The 15,654-nt window shown below is 42.1% G+C and overlaps 1 pseudogene; it reads left to right on the forward strand.

Moving 5' to 3' along the window:
* The first annotated feature begins 2,886 nt into the window (after positions 1-2,886).
* Positions 2,887-7,749, forward strand: LOC148152004 (uncharacterized; annotated as a pseudogene).
* The last annotated feature ends 7,905 nt before the right edge of the window (positions 7,750-15,654 follow it).

A 15,654-nucleotide genomic window follows, 5' to 3' on the forward strand; every position in this document is an offset into this window, starting at 1 on the left:
TGACCCAGGCTGAATAAATAAAACAGCAGGACGACTCATTAAATTGTGAGATGCAAGACACATAATGTAATAATCAGTAACTGAAATAGCCCAGCAAATCACTGCTGTACCAAACTGCTACGCAAAAAGTCAAAAAGAAATGAAACTCTACAGGTTACTGGGTGTTGACCGGAAAGCTGGAAATGATGAGGGTGCTCTGTCAAGATTGTACACAATCCTCCTCACTACTGAGTGTGGGCTTGTGATAAAATTGGGAGAGCTGTCCCACAGATTAGTCAAGGAGCCATGTTTGTTGTATGGGCATGCCAGCTCCCTAAATTCTTTGAGCTGTTGATCATAATGAAGTTGCCATCATCATCCTCTCCAAGGGTAGGAAGCTACAAAGTATTGAAACATAGAAAATAGATGTAAGAATAAGTCATTTGGCCCTTTGAGCCTGCACCACCATTCAATAAGATCATGGATGACCATGCAATCAGGGTATCCCACTCCCACTTTCACCCCATACCCTTTGATCCCTTTAGCCGCAAGGGCCATGTCCAGCTCCCTCTTGAATATATCTAAGGAACTGGCCCCAACAGCTTCCTGTGGGAGAGAATTCCACAGGTTCACAACTCTCTGAGTGAAAAAAGTCTTTCTCATCTCAGTCCTGAAAGGTTTGCCCCTTATTCTTAGACGGTGATCTTTAGTTTTGGACTTCCCCAACATAGGGAATGTTTTTCCCACATCTAGCCTGTCCAGTCCGATCAGGATTTTATGTTTCTCTGAGATTTCCCCTCATTCCTATAAATTCCAGTCAGTACAAGCCCAGTCAATCCAGTCTTTCTTTATATGTCAGTCCTGCCATCCCAGAAATCAGTCTGGTGAACATGGTCTGCTTGATCTAGTGTGATAGAGGGATTTCTCGGTCGAACTGGAAGAGCATTTTCTTGTTCACTCTTAGTGGTTTTGCACATTAGCAACTGGTTGATGTGACATTCATATGATAAGCATTGTTACCGAAACTTTGTGGAGGGCTGTTTCTTAGATCTCAGACCTTCAAGATCCTCAGCTCTTCTGCCCATTGATTGTCAGGACATCCTCAAAGTTGGTGCTTGCAAACATTAACCCTTTCAGACCTATATATAACAATGCTGATTGAATGTTTCCTTAGAGATAATGCCCTGGACACCATCCTAGCCATGCCTAAATATAGTCTGTCCCACGGACAGGACTGACCCAGCACAGATGGTAGTAGAGTGGTATCCAGTCAGTAGGGAGTTGGTCTGGGAGTCTTTAACATTTATGCTGGACCTGATAAAGTCTCATCTCAAAATTGCTGAGTTCTGTATTATCAGAAAACAGACCAAATCTAACTTGGTCAATTACAGTCCCTTCAGCCTACTCTTGATTTTTCTTTTGAAGATATAACTATGAAGATGGACAAGAGAGAGCCAGTGGATGTAGAGTACCTGGACTTTCAGAAATCCTTTGATAAAGTCCCACATAGGAGATAAGTGAGTACAATTAGGGCACAAGGTACTGGGGGCAAAATACCGACTTGGACTGAAAATTGGCTGGCTGACAGGAAGCAAAGAGTAGTGACAAAAAGGGCCCCTTCCGGAATGGCAGGCGGTGACCAGTGGGGTACCACAAGGTTTGGTGCTGGGACCGCAGCTGTTTACAATATACATTAATGATATAGATGAACGAATTAAAAGTAATATTAGCAAATTTACTGATGACTCAAAGCTGGGTGGCAGGGTGAAATGTGAGGAGGATGTTATGAGAATACAGGGTGACCTGGACAGGCTAGGTGAGTGGACAGATGCATGGCAGATGCAGTTTAATGTGAATAAATGTGTGGTTATCTATTTTGGTGGAAAGAACAGGAAGGTAGATTACAATATAAATGGAGTCAAGTTAGGTAAAGGGGCAGTACAACGAGATCCAAGTGTTCTTGTACACCAGTCATTGAAAGCAAGCATGCAGGTACAGCAGGCAATGAAGAAAACTAATGGCATGCTGACCTTCATAACAAGAGGAATTGAATATAGGAGCAAAGAGGTCCTTCTGCAGCTGTACAGGGCCCTGGTGAGACCGTACCTGGAATATTGTGTGATCTTTTGATCTCCAGATTTGAGGAAGGACATTCTGGCTATTGAGGGAGTGCAGCATAGGTCAATTCCCAAAATGGTGGACGATCATATGTTGAAAGATTGGAGTGACTGGGCTTGTATACACTTGAGTTTAGAAGGATTAGAGTGGGCCTGATTGACACGTATGAGATTATTAAAGGATTGGACACTCTGGAGGCAGGGAGCATGTTTCCACTGATGGGCAAGTCCAGAACAGAAGATATAGTTTAAAAATAAGGGGTAGGCCATTTAGAACAGAGTTGAGGAGAAATCTCTTCACCCAGAGAGTGCTCAGCCCCAGAAGGCAGTGGAGGCCAAGTCTCTGGATACTTTCAAGAAAGAGATGGATAGAACTCTTAAGGATAGTGGAATGAAGGGTTATGAAGGATACTGATTGTGGATGATCAGCCATGATCATAATGAATGGTGGTGCTGGTTCGAAGGGCCGAATGACCTGATCCTTCACGTATTGTCTGTTGTCTATTGTCTATTATCAGCTGAATGGAAAAACGTGTCATCAACAGTGCTGTCGAGTAGCAAATGTTCAGAAATAACCTGCTCACTGACCCTATGCTTGGGTTCCACCTGAGCCACTCAGTTCCTGACCTGAGTCTTGGCATGGCCTAAAGAATGGAACTCCAGGGGTGGCATGAGACCACCTTGATCTTTAATCTTAAGGCATTCTTTGACTAAGTGCGGCTTCAAGGAGACCCGGCAAAATCAAAGTCAATTGGCAGCAGGCGAAAGCTGACATGGAGTCATAAGGAAGATGGTTGTGGCTGTTGGAGGTCAATCACCTCAATCCTATGACAGCTCTCTGGGAATTCCTCAGGGTAATGCCCTAGGCCCAACCATCTTCAGCTGCATCATCTATGACCTTCCCTCCATCATAGGGTCTGAAGTGAGGATCTTCACCAAGAAATGCACAATGTTGAGCACCATTGATGACACCTCAAATCTGGAACACTCTGTGTTCATATGCAACAAGTTCTGGATGTCATTCACACTTGAACTGATAAAAGTAACATTTGTGCTACACATAACAGTGTTGTCTGACAGAATAATATTATGTATTGGCATAACGTCGGGCCATGATTGAAGAGAACTGATTTCTTTCAGACGTTGCATGGGTTATGGTCGTTGGTTTTCATTTGACCTGCATTAAAAGAGGAATCCTGTTTAAGTAGTGACAAGGATGTTCCCAGTGGCTTCTGCCTGTTGCAACATATATGGATGAATCCACATTGATCATGAACTAGGAAATGCAAATGTAGGTGATCAACTCTCAGAATCATGTCCTGCTTAGAAGCCTTACCTTTCCTCATAAATGCTTAGACCAATGTAGCACAGGATCTTAGAAATCTTCATAGAAGATGCAAAGAGAAATAATTTGCATTTATATACCACCTTTCACAGCCTCACAGTGTCTCAATGATTTTTGCACAGCAGTCATGACTATAATGTTGAAACAGAGCTGAAAATGTGCAGCAGGTCAGGCAGCATCCAAGGAACAGGAGAATCGACATTTCGGGCATAAGTCCTTAACAGGTGACTTCATCCAGAGAATTTCCCACAGATAATCCAAACATCAGTGATAAGACCATAAGAGATAGGAGCAGAAGTATATCATTTGCTGACCTGATAATCTTCAACTGAACATTCCTACTTTCTCTCCATAACCCTTGATTGACTTACCGGTTAAAATCTACCTATCTCAAACTTGAATATGCGTAATCACCCAGGCTCTGCAACCCTCTTGTGGAAAATAATCTCACAGATTCGCTACCCTCTGAGAAAAGAAATTCCTCACCTCTATCCTGAATGGACAATCCCTTGTTTTGCGATTTTGCTCTCTGTCAACTCTCCCAGAAGGGGAGACAACCTCTCTGCATCAATCCTGCATCATATAAGATTCTGACAAGGGTAGATGTTGAGAGGCAATTCTCCTCTGGTGAGATAGTCTCAAAATAAGAGTTTTGTCTCAAAGACTGAGTGGAGGAGAAAACTCTTCCACTGCGAAGTTTGTGAATCATTACAATCTGTACTGGAGAGCTGTGGGTGCTCAGTCATTGAGTATATTCAGGACAGGGATTGATTGATTTTTATAATTTAAGGGAATCAAGGGATCAGGCAGAGTAGTAAATTTGAGGTCAAGGTTAAGAAATAATCTCGTTACATAACAGAGAAGACATTAAGGGCCTTGAAGCTTACTCCACTGCTATTTCTTTTGTCCATTTCAGCCAGAATAACATAACTATTGAGTAGGAACAGAGATATAGCCTGCAGTCAAAGGCTTACACACTGATGTAGGACATTTAGGAATAGGCAGAATGCAGGTCACTGAGTGCACCACTCTGATCAACTTCCTCTGACAGGGGGAGGTCGCCACAGGATGTGTATCTCATGATCGTTGCTGTATGCGCCAATGCTTTCCTAATCATAAACAGTGAGGGAAAGAAAGTCAGGAGCTGTCTGCCTGCAATTTCTCAGTATGAGCTCCATGTATACAGCAGTCCGCACTGGGCACCAATTTGTATAATCAACTTTATTTTGTATGTGAGTTCAGCTCAGCAGATTGTGCACAGATCTGGGTCAGAAGACAATGGTTTTGACTAAATGTTGAAGTGGAGGAGTGTAATCTATGTTGCAACCACTGAGAGAGAGATGAATTGGTCATTTGCTTTAGAGCAAAACAAAAGGTTAACACCTCATTGCAGTACTCATGGGGTGCTACACTGTCTGAAATGCCATCTTGAGGAAGAGATGGTAAATTAATGTCCTTCTTAAATGATGCAAAAGAGTCCACCTTGAAGGAGAGTAAGGAAATTCTCCCTTGTGCCCTGGTCAGTATTTATTGCTCAATTCACATTGCAAAAACCAAAAGGCTCAAATGTCAAAGATACCCATCTGAATCATTCACAATCCTGCTGCACTGACTATGTGATCATTGCCCGAGCAGTTGAGATTTCGAATAGGAATTTATCTGGTGTCTGGAACTGTCCAAGAAAGTCTCCCTGACGCATCAGAGGGCTTTCACTCATGCACCTGGATAGTTACTGTGGAAATGTTAGAGGAATTCAAACCTGGGGAACTATAAAATTGATCTTCACTTATTCACATCCATCAGACCAGACTCCACTTGCATATGTCTGGACAGCCAATCTGATCGCCCAACCCACAGACAGCTAATAAGACCCCACATCCTCAACCTTGACTTTCCACAGACACCTGACCCCAACCCAACATATATATATATATGTTGGGTTTATGTGAATACTTACCCTCCCTCTGGGACAAGAATATTCTTGTATAATTCCTGCAAAAGCTCTATATAATGCCTGCAGGACTGCATTACTCCTAAACAAAGTTAAAAATCACACAACACCAGGTTATATTCCAACAGGTTTATTCGGAAGTACAAGTTTTCTGAGCACTGCTCCTTCATCAGGCAGCTCGTGAGGCAGGATCATAGGATTCAGAATTTATAGTAAAAGATCAAAGTGTCATACAACTGATGCGATGTGTTGAGTCTTTAATCACTTAGAATGGGGTTGCAGGTTTCGATTCATTGGTATGTAAGTCCCAGAACTTCTTTCAAGTCACAGTCAATACATCGCATCAGTTGTATGACACTTTGATCTTTTATTGTAAGCTCTGTGCCCTATGATCCTGCCCCACTAGCTACCTGACAAAGCAGCAGCACTCTGAAGGCTAGTGTTTCCAAATAAACCTGCTGGACTATAACCTGGTATTGTGCGATTTTTAACTTTGTCCACCCCAGTTCAACATTGGCTCCTCCACATCATTACACTTAGAGATACCATTTGCCTTTCTAATTTGTTCTTTCACCTGCGTATCAGACAAGCTATTCTTGGATTATCCATTTTTTGGAAAAAAGGAAGGGCATAATGACAAGAATGTTCGCAGGAAGAGTCCTGGTGATAAAATTGCAGGTGGTGTATACAAAAGAAAGGCCATTGCCATGGAAGAGAAGTTAAATGTTATAAACCTATATGAGCATAAGGAGAGAAGATGTGATATAGCTCGCTTAACAGGAATGAGGGAGTCTACCTTACGCACCATTGGAGACAACACTGAAAAGATTAAAGCAAGCTGTATTGCTGGCAAAAGTCTGAGTGCCAGTAAATCTGAGAGGTCACAGCCAAAGGAACTTGAGGAGAGGCTTCAAAGTGTTTGGATAGAAAATCAAACAAAAAGGTGATCTGGGATAACTTTTCTCACCATAAAGGAGAAAGACTTATCCATTTATGAAGATCTGAAGAAAAAAGCTCAAAATCCTGCAGATGGCCTGCCTTTAGTGCTAGCAGTGGGTAGTTGGTTGATTTTAAGAGCCGCTATGCATTCCATAACGTAAAGTTAATTGTTGAATATGCCTGTGCAGGTGAGGAGCATTCGCTGTCATTTCTTTCCATAGTAAAAAATATAATAGACGAAGAAGGCTACACCTTTGATCAAATCTTCAGTTTGGATGAGACAGGTTTATAGTGGAAGTGAATGCCAGCACGAACCTACATTTCTAAGAATGAAGCACATGCTCCAGGCTTTAAGGTGGCAAAGGATCATATGACCGTGCTGCTTGCCAATGCCAATGTAGACTTAAAGCTTAAGTGGTGGTGTACCGCTCTGCCAACCCGCGAGCCTTGAAGGGTTACCCCTAAGTCTCCTCTAGGCCCCTACTTCAGGTCAAGCAACAAAGGGTTGGATGACGGGGCAAATATTTTCTGACCTTATTGTTGATGTTTTGGAAGATGTTGTTAGACGGTATTGTAGGCAAACAAAACTTGGATTTCAAGGCTCTCCTCATCCTGGATAATGTGCCAAGCCATTCTGCCACCCTTGGTGACCTTTATGAAAACATCATAGTGTTATTTCTATCTTCAAACACAACCTCTCTCATTCAACCCATGGACCAGGATGCAATAGCAGCTTTTAAAGCTTATTATTATTCATGACACACATTCGAGAAGCTGACTGCAGCTACTGATGAGGATAATGAGGATGGTATTCTTCAATTTTGGAAGAGCTTTAACATCAAGCATGTTATTGACATTATTGTGGAGGCCTTGTGTGATGTCAGTAAGGTCTGCCTGTACGCAGTTTAGTGGCAACTTCCTCTGGATTTTTTTCCAAGATTTTAAAGGATGTGAACCGTCAGAGGAGCTCCAAAAATCAAAGAGCATTATGTTGGTCTTGCAAAGCAGGTTGGCTTTGAAGAAGTTGGAAGTGAGGATACTGAAGAGCTGCTCGAGTCCCACTGTGAAGACCTCTCTACAGCTGATCTACAACAGCTTGCTACTGAGGGAGAAGTGGAAGCTGGAGAAGAAAAACATGAAGTCCAGGATGCAGCACCACGAGAGTTTTCCACTTATCTCTTGTCTTCCATCTTGAGGGAAATTGAGAGGCACTTACAGCTCTTCAAGGGCAATGATCACAGCACAGAACACAGCAGGGTAACAGTTCATTCAATAAGATGTCATCTGGCACCCTATGAGCAGCTTCTTCAAGACAGAAGAAAAAGGCAAAGCAGCAAAAACTGGATGTCTTTTTTAAACCAACCCGCAAGAAACAGCCAGAAGCTAATCAACCCAGCCATCCACTTCTGCAACCATAACTGCACCTGAAGGTGGTGATAATGATGATCTTAGGACCATGCACTAACAATACTTTTTCAATGTAATGAGTTAACTTTGCTTTTATTTCATTAATAAATATGAGTTAAACCTTCATTCAGGCTGTGCTATACTTTGTGTTAGGATTTTGGGTGATTTTTGAACTATCATGACTGATATGTTTTGGTGGTCTACCCCTAACCCCAATGTTCCCAAGGGCCCTTTATTTCTATGAAGCAATTTTCTACTAAGTGAGGTTTCGCTGGAACGCAACTACGGTGTTATAGGAGAACTAGCTCCAAGAAGGCAAAAGTAAGGAAAACAGATGCTGGAGATTAGAGTCAAGAGTATGGTGCTGAAAAAAAACAGCAGGTCAGCCAGCATCCGAGGAGCAGGAAAATCGACGTTTCGGGCAAAAGCCCTCCTCATTTCCTGATGAAGGGCTTTTACCCGAAATGTCGATTTCCCTGCTCCTCGGTTGCTGTCTGATCTGCTGTGCTTTTCCAGCACCACACTCTTACCTGTACCAGGAAGCCTACCCCTGATACATCAGACACTCAAATCTGACCGACATTATACCTGACTATTTGACACTGCCCATCTGCCAACCTAGATATCTGGTCCACCTGGAACCCTACCCCTTCACCCATCCACCTACCCACTGCTTCGCTCCCACTCCCACTCACCATTACTAATACCTACAATAAGTAGCTGTCAAATTAGCATTTGGAATCTTTAAACATTTTACTTCCTGGAATATGGCAGCTAGTGCCATAAAAAGAGGGTGCAATTCAGTTTCTGTGGTGATCCATTTTAGTGCTGCCTATGTTGATTGTATTGTTTTGATGGATCTTGTATTGAAACCTGCTGATAAACTGCTGTGGAGGTAAATGGGCAACTGGTTGTCTGATCTGAATTGAAATAGAGATTCCAACTCTGATCAGAGAATTTGCACCAATATTAGTCCTTATTACTTTGCTGCTTGTAGGAAGGAGCGTGCTGTGCATAAATTGCCTGACACTTTTTCTATGTTACATCAGTGACAACACTTCAAGAATTGTCAATAATGAATTGGCATATCCTGAGGTAGTGAAAGGCACTATACAAATACAGAGATAAAATGCAGATCCAAAGTTCACTCTGTCTGTTCAAATGATTCAGATGGCCTTTAAAGATCTAATAACTATTGGCAAAAGAACAGAAAGCTCTTCAGGCGTCTGTGATAACATTCCCACAACTAATCTTACCAAAGCCACTGATATAACTGGTTATTTATCTAATTTGTAAGTTCAGCGAGAAAGATAGCTGGCACATTGCCTTACAATAAAAGTAAGTATTCCTCTTCATTGAATGTGAAGGACTAAGTAGCACATCTTATTTTTACATTTGTTTATGTGGCACGGACTTTACTATCTCAGCCAGCAGTTATTGCCCATCCCTAATTGCCCAGAGGGCTACAAAGAGTCAAATGTATTTTTGTGGGTCTGGAGTCACATGTAGGCCTGATCAGATTTATTTTCCTTAAAGGGTGCTAATTAACTAGATGGGCTTAATTAACTAGATGGGCTTTTGTATTAATTAACAACAGCTGCATTTAGGCCAATTTTCACTATCTTCCACAGTGGGATTTCCCCAGAGCATTTACCTAGGCATGAGTCCTGTGACATTACCATTACACCACCCACCTCCCTAATCTCTATCTGAAGATGTTAGGACAGTATCGTATTGCAAGCTCCCTGTTCTTCACAACTTCTCAATGATGTTCTTCAAAATTGTGGGAAATATCTGCTGTTGTGCAACAAATTATCAAATAAGTAAGTCCAGCAATTTTTTTTTCAGTCAAAGAGTGGAGTTTGCACATTCTCCCCGTGTCTGCGTGGGTTTCCTCCGGGTGCTCCGGTTTCCTCCCACAGTCCAAAAATGTGCAGGTTAGGTGAATTGGCCATGCTAAATTGCCCGTAGTGTTAGGTGAAGGGGTAAATGTAGGGGAATGGGTCTGGGTGGGTTGCTCTTCGGAGGGTCGGTGTGGACTTGTTGGGCCGAAGGGCCTGTTTCCACACTGTAAGTAATCTAATCTATTATGAATGCTCTGACTAAACAGATGACTCAAAATAATAGCGAACATTGCCTGCGCTCTAGGGCTTCCTGAACTGCATGTGAAATATCCTCATGCACATGTTCTGTGTCATAAGAAATCAGATTTGGCCAAGTCACCCACACTCCATTTATCCTGCTTAGTTCCACAAAAGATTTCCAAAAACATCAGACAATCTAAATCTAGTAGCTGTACTCACAAATCATTGCCAAGATGACAGGCTATGGGTTTTGTTCCTTCAGATGTACATGGTCTGTTCTTCGGCTCAAGAAATGTATAGTCTTTCCTTTGCTGCTATTTTCTGCACTGCTAACTTCAGATTTAAAATAAAAACTGTACTCTTCAAATTGCATGCAGAAAGTCTTGAATGTCAAGCAAAGAGTTTAATGCTGCAAATAGCACAGAATGAGTTTTGAAGCAGTATTGCAGAAATATGTTAATATAGTAATTTAAACAAATGCATTAAGGGCTTCATGCTAGTAATTATGCAAATTGGACTAGTAGATTAAATTAGATTAGATTCCCTACAGTATGGAAACAGGCCCTTAGGCACAACAAGTCCACATCGACCCTCCAAAGAGTAACCCACCCAGACCCTGCCCTATATTTACCCCTGACGAATCCACCTAACAATATGGCTGGGAAAGTGAATAGCTATCAGTGGAAACTGTTAGTGGCTAATGATGGGTTGTGTGTTTTAACAGACTATTTGATAACAAGGCCTGGTGTGTAGGGGTGGGGCTAGGAAATGGGGGAGATCAAGCCCTAAAATTATTGAACTCGATATTGAGTCCGGAGGGCTGGAGGGTCCCCAAGTTCAAAAATGAGATGCTGTCCTTCCAACTTGCGCTAAGCCTCACTGGAGCACTGAAGTAAGCCTGAGACAGAGATGTTGGCCAGGGAACACAATGGTGTGTTAAAGTGGCAGGCAACAGGGAACTCAGGGTCTCTTTTGTGGGCAGAATGTAGATGTTCTATGAAGCAGTCAGCAGTGTATGCTTCGTTTATCCAGTGTAGAGAATACCACATGGTGAGCAGCAAATGCAGTTGATTAGATTGTGTGAAGTGCAGTTAAAGTGCTGCTTCACCTGGAAAGTATGTTTTGACCCTTGGATACCGAGGAGGGAGGAAGTAAATGGGCAGGTGTTACATCTTCGACAGTTGCAGGGATGGTGCCGTGGGACTGTGCAGGGTTATTGGAAGTTAAGAAAGGGTGGACTAGGGTTTACTCCTTATCTTTTGCATAGAAACTGACATTTTCCTAGCTACCATCAGCTCTGAGGAAAGGTCACTGGACCCAAAGTGTAACTTTGATTTCTCTTCACAGATGGTGCCAGATCTGATGAGCTTTTTCAGGAACCCCTGTTTTTACACCTTATGGAAGTAATGGTTCAATCTGTTATGTATCCATGGGCTGCAAGAGAGAAAGGTGTTTCCCCTGTCTAGAGCTCTCAAAGCTACACTACAACATTGAAGACTGTGAGGTGGGCAATGGCCAAATCACGTGTCAATTTACTGTAAATGTGGAGTCGAATGGAGGGAATAGATCTCCATATCGCAGCTCTTACTGCAGGAAGTGTTGTCAAGGAGGATGCTCAGGCACTACGTAGTTATAGTGAAAATCCATTGTATTTTGCAATACTACAGGGTCAGTGAGGGTCTAAGACATAAGGAGCAAGCTTAGAATGTAGGATAGTTAGTCGTATTCACCAGAGAGTGGACTCCCTCATGTGACTCAAATCGCTATGGTTCAGGATCTATTTTTACACAAACATCTGGAAAACGTGTGAAAAATGTTGCCCCTCGTGTCCTTTTTAAAACTTTCTCTTCTCACCTTAAAAAAAATGCCCCCAAGTTTTGAACTCCCTCGCCCCATAGAAAATACCTTTGCTATTCAGCTTATCTATGCCCCTCATGATTTCATAAACCGATATAAGGTCATCCCTCAACCTCTTGTGCTTTAGTGAAAAAAGGTCCCATCCTATCCAGCCTATTTCTATAACTCGAATCCTGCATTTCCGGCAATATCTTGGTCAATCTTTGATGAACTCTGTCCAGTTTACTAATGTCCTTCCTAAAACCGGCTGACCAGAACTGCATTCACTACTCCAGAAGATGCCTCACCAACATCCTGTACAAACACAACATGACATCCCAACTCCTGTACTCAATGGTCTGAGCAATGAAGGTAATGGATGGAAGGCTGGTTTGCATGATGGACTGGACTGTGTCCACAATTTTCTGTGGTTTCTTGCGGTCTTGGGCAGACCAGTTGTCATACCAAGCTGTGATGCATCTAGAAAGGATATTTTCTAAGGTGCATTTTTAAATATTGTTAATAGTCATTGTGAACATGCTGGCTTTCCTTCACTTTCTGAGGAAGTAAGAGGTGTTGGTGTGATTTCTTAACTGTAGTGTTGATGTGAGTGGACAGGACAGATTGTTGATGATATTTACTGCTAGGATCTTGAAGCTCTCGACCATCTCCACCTCAGCATCATTGATACAGAGAAAAGCATGTCCTTCGCTCCATTTCTTGAAGTCAATAACCAGTTCTTTCAATTTGTTGACATTAAGGGAGAGATTGTTGTCTTTATGCAATGCCATTAATCTCTCTATTTCTTTCCTGTACTCTGTCTCATTGTTGTTTATAGTCCGATCCACTATGGTGGTGTCATCAGCAAACTTGTAAAGGGAGTTAGAGCTGAATTTGATTACACAGTCATGAGTGTATAAGGAGTACACAGCCTTACGAGGCACTTGTGTTGAGGATTATCCTGGAGGAAGTGTTGTTGACTATCCTTACTGATTGTGGTCTGTGGGCCAGGAAGTCAAAGATCCAGTTACAGAACAGGAAACAGAGTCCTCGATCTTGGAGTTTGGAGCTGGATTTGGTTGGTATTACGGTATTGAAGGCAGAACTAAAGTCAATAAGTAGGAGTCTGACATAGGTGTCCTTGTGATCCAGATATTCCAGGGATGAATATAAGGCAGGGGCATCAGCCTTGGACCTGTTGAAATGGTAGGCAAATTGTAGTGGATCAAGGTAAATTGGGAGGCTGGAATTACTAAAGCTACTGCTATTAAGCTTTTGATGCATTTGATGGATGTCAGAACCACCAGATGGTAGTCATTAAGGTACGCTGACTGATTTTTTATTTTGCTCCAGGATAATAGCAGCTTCTTCAAGAGGTGGGAAGCTCCCATTGTAGTAAGGAGAGGTTAAATATGTCAGCGAATACTCCCACCAGCTGGTTCATGCAGGATCTCAGTGCACAGCTGGGACCTCCATCCAGGCTGGTCGCATTCTGTGGGTTCACTCTTGAGAAGACCAATCAGACATCTGCAGCGGTGACTGTAGGTACAGTGTACCTCAGGCTGTCGGGGCAGATAACATCATTTCACTGAACTTCTGCTCAAAACGAGCATAGAATCCATTTAGTTCATCATGGAGGAATACATTGCTTCCTTAACTGCAGCATCGTGTCTGAAAGCAGCTCACCACCATGTTCATCAGGACCATTAGAGATGGGCAAAACATTCTTGCCCAGCTAATGATATCCACCTCTCATGAATGAATAAAAAAAGTCATTTCATTTTCGAAGGAGGGAGGAGTGAATGCCAAACTTTCTCTCCACGGTGAGAATCTGATTTTTGGGTTCATGAACAAGACCATCAGAAATAGGCCATTCAGTCCATCGAGTCTGCTCCACCATTCAATAAGATCATGAGTGATCTCACAATCCTCAATTCCACTCTCTCACCTTTTCCCTATAGCCCTTCATTCTCTTGTTGATTAATATCTATCTGTCTCAGCCTTGAATGTACTTAATGACCCAGCCTCTCCAACTGTCTGTGCTAAAGAATTCCACAGACCATCAACTCTCTAAGAGAAGAAATTCCTCCTCATTCCTGTCTTAAATTTTTGACCCCTAATTCTTGGATAATGTTCTCTGGTGAGTGACTCTCCCATAAAAGGAAATAAACTTTCCATAGTTACATTGTCAAGCCTCCTAAGATTACGTCTTATTTTTCTATATCCTATCAAGTACAGCCCAAACCTACTGAACTTCTCCTCATAAGACAATCCCTCCATACGGGGTATCAGCCTAGTGAACCCACTCTGGATTGCCTAAAATCTTTTCTGAGGGTAGACGCCATAACTGTTCGTGGTCCAACTGTGGTCTGATTAGTTTCTTATACAATTTTGGCAAAAAAAACCTGGTAAACTCACCAGTTTTCTCATCTCCTTGGGAAGTGAAAAATTCTGTCCTTAGTAGCATAAGAGCAGAAAAACCAGGAGCAGGAGTAGGCCATCAGATGCTTCGAGCCTGCTCTGCCATTCAATAAGAACATGGCTGATTTTGTTTTGTGGACTCAGCTCCATTTACCTGTGCTCTCACTGTATCCATTAATTCCTTTATCATTCAAAAAATGTCTATCTTAGCTTAAAGAACGTTTACAGAAGTATAGCCCCCTACTTCACAGGGGAAGGAATTCCAGAGACTAACAACCCTCTGGGTGAAGAAGTTCCTTCTCAATTCAATCCTAAATCTGCTCCCTCTAATCTTGAGGCTATGGCCTCTTGTCCACATTTCACTTGCCTGTGGAAACAACCTCTCTACTTTTATCTTATCTATTGCCTTCATAATTTTATATATTTCTACAAGATTCACCCTCATTCTTCTGAATTCCAATGAACATAATCCAAGTCTAGTCGGTCTCTCTTCATAAGCCAACCCCCTCAACTCCAGAATCAACCTCGTGAACCTCCTCTGCAACCCCTCTTGTGCCAGTACATCCTTTCTCAAGTAAGGAGACCCAAAACTTCTCACAGACTCCAAGTGTGGCCTCACCAGCACACGGTACAGCTGCAACATAACCTCCTTGCTTTTAAATACAAATCATTTAGCAATGCAGGACAAAATTTCATTTGCCTTCCTAATCACTTGTTGTACCTGCAGATGAACCCTCTGTGATTCATGCACAAGAACACCCAGGTCCCTCTGCATAGCAGCATGCTTCAACTTTTTAACCATTGAAGTAATAATTCTTTTTACTGTTACTCCTAACAAAATGAATGACTTCACATTTATTAACATTGTATTCCATCTGCCAGACCTTTGCCCACTCAGGTAAAGTCTCTATGTTCCTCTGCAAAGTTTCTCAGTGCTCTGCACACTTTGCTCTGCCGGTCATCTGCCAACTTTGACACACTACATGTGATCCCCAACTCCAAATCATCTATGTAAATTGTGAATAATTGTGGTCCCAACACTGCTCCCTGAGGCACACCACTAGTTACAGATTGTCAATCAGAATAGTACTCATTTATCTCCACTCTTTGCTTACTTTACCCTTAAGCCATGCATCTTTATCTTCGGCAGAAGCCTCTTGTGCAGCAGCTTGTCGAAGGCCTTTTGGAAATCTAGGTACACCATATTCCCCATTGTTCCCATTGTCCACCTTGCTCATAATGTCTTCGTAGAATTTGTTAAGATGTATTAAGGATAACCTGCCCTTCATGAACCCGTGCTGTGTCTGCCCAACGGGATAATTTCTATCTAGATGCCTTGCTATTTCTTCCTTCATCATAGATTCAAGCATCTTCCCCTCTACAGATGTTAGGTTAACTGGTCTCTAATTCCCCATCTTTTGTCTACCTCCCTTTTTAATAACATATTTTTATTAAGAAAAAATAGATTTTTAAATATTACAACAAATACAAAACAATGCAATTCAAAACAGTACAAAAATAGTACAAAACTAAACCTAAATAATAAAAAACATTCCCCAACCCACCCTCCTATAC

This window comes from Chiloscyllium plagiosum, unplaced genomic scaffold (genome assembly GCF_037043375.1).
Source record: "Chiloscyllium plagiosum isolate Xiang-an unplaced genomic scaffold, Cpla_swu_hap1 HiC_scaffold_2, whole genome shotgun sequence".
Classification (NCBI taxonomy): Eukaryota; Metazoa; Chordata; class Chondrichthyes; order Orectolobiformes; family Hemiscylliidae; genus Chiloscyllium; species Chiloscyllium plagiosum.